The following is a 2108-nucleotide window of genomic DNA, read 5'->3' on the forward strand; positions in this document are numbered from 1 at the left end:
TTTGCTTTTCATTCTGAATTCCTGGCTTCTCCCTCAAATACTAAACACTTACAGGATTGTCAAAGGTTCGTATGATTCTCAAAAGAGCCTCTGAATTCTTGGCTAAACTTGCCTGTATGTCTCGCAGGTGCTGTGGCCTCATCTATCTTCTTCCTCGCTGGAGTTATACAGCCAAGAGCTGGCAAGCCCACCAATCAGCAAGCCATGATTGTTTTAAGATTCGGAGCTCAGTTAGCCACAAATTCATTGTGTTCTTCTCACTGTCCCTTGTGGATAAGATGCGTAGTCAGGAATTCACCAAACCAGAAGCATGCTATTTTCCCTGAAAACCCCAAAATATGAGATGCAGTTTCCAAACTCTGTATGCCTATGATTAGAAATTAATAAAGATGGACATTGAAGTTGAGCAAAGAATATGTAATTATATGTGAACAAACGAGCAGGAGAAAAATGACAGGGTCCAATTGACAGCAACGCCAGTCAGATCGTTCTTAACATTGCACAGAAATGTTTCCCGTTTCACTTTCCAAAGCTAATAAAAAAATTTGAAAGTTCTCAGCTGGAAAAAACAAAACAAATGATGGTACATAAGCAGGTTTCTAATCTACTATTTGCATTGTGACACCCCCACACACTCCACTCTGATCATGTTTTTATATCTTTGATCACAATGAGCTGTTATTAAATGTGAAAAGGCTGAAATGCATGAATAATAGCTATTAATGATCACAATTCATTAAATGAACAAAAGCAGCTGGGACCTCGGTTTGTCCCTGACAGTACACAGATGAAGCCAGCCATGAGCAGCACAGGCAGAAGGGCTATTTCTAGTTATTTTTCAGTGCTATATCTATTATTTTTCTGAAATGTCTCTCTTTTCATATGATGATTGCTTTTTATCAGAACTGCTCATCCTAACAAACTTAGCAGCATCTCATATCTAAACAAATATATAAAACTCATTTCCACTTTTTCCTAATTGAACTTCTTTTTCAGAGGGATTTCTGTGGTTAGTATGTTAGTATATGCAAAGTTGGATAGGAAAATAAAAACACTATGCAATTTTTTTATTGGTCTGGTATCCTAATAAGTCAGTAAATAGTAAGTGAAATTGTGAAAGATGGAGACTGAAATATTCTAAAGAGGAAAACTGCTCCATTGTCATTTATCTGGAGTCTGGGTGATACCCACAGTGAAACACTGGCAACTCTTCAAAAGGTTGGTGGTTCAAATGTCCCCAGAGGCACGTCAAAAGAACGCCTGATTCTGAAAGTTTCCAGCCAAGAAATCCTATGGACCACAGCTTCTTCATTGCCACACAGGGAATTGTTAGGAATTGGGATCAACTCAAAAGCAACTGGTTTAACTTGTAACTGACACCTTTACCTTTTCATGCTCTACGGTTTCTTTACAACATTTTTGTTAGGTAAGTCAGAATTTGCTCCCATTTCTCTATAACTGTCCTGGCTATAAAACAAAAAGTGTATACCTACTCCTCACTTCCAGAATTTGCCTGGTAATTTGTTGTTTGTGGTGGCTTTCATGTTGCTATGATGCTGGGAACTATGTCACTGGTATATCAAATACCAGGGGTAACCCAGATTTCAACAGGATTTCCAGACTGAAAATATATTACAAAGAAGGAAGAGGCTGTCCAATTCTGAGGAATCAGCCATTGAAAAACATGGAGAGAGGAGGGTCTCCCACAAATCATCACAGGTCCGGTAGGCACAATTGTACAGCGATAATAAGTAAAGAGTATAGTAAAGTCATACAGAGCATGAGAGGTAGAGGAGAGACTGGAATAATGGAGTCAGACACAATTCATGGTAGCATGGTCACCTCAGCCCTGCTTGGTGGTCCTCGTGGGGGAAGCCAAGCCACGAGAGCAGGAGAGAGTCTAGGGAGCGAGGGCAGGAGAGCCCCAACTTTATTGCTAACCAAGGGTTATCTCTCATTAGGGGGACATGATTACAGATAACCACACATCACAGGAAGGGGCAGTACAATAAGTATACACATTGTAGGAAGGGGATCTATGATGGGTATAAGTGTAACAGGAAGGGGATGAGCTAGGGGTGTGCCCATAGGAATGGGAAGGTCTGGGA

The sequence above is a fragment of the Echinops telfairi genome, unplaced genomic scaffold (assembly GCF_000313985.2).
Source record: "Echinops telfairi isolate 266 unplaced genomic scaffold, ASM31398v2 ScPeMD7_23;HRSCAF=83, whole genome shotgun sequence".
Lineage (NCBI taxonomy): Eukaryota > Metazoa > Chordata > Mammalia > Afrosoricida > Tenrecidae > Echinops > Echinops telfairi.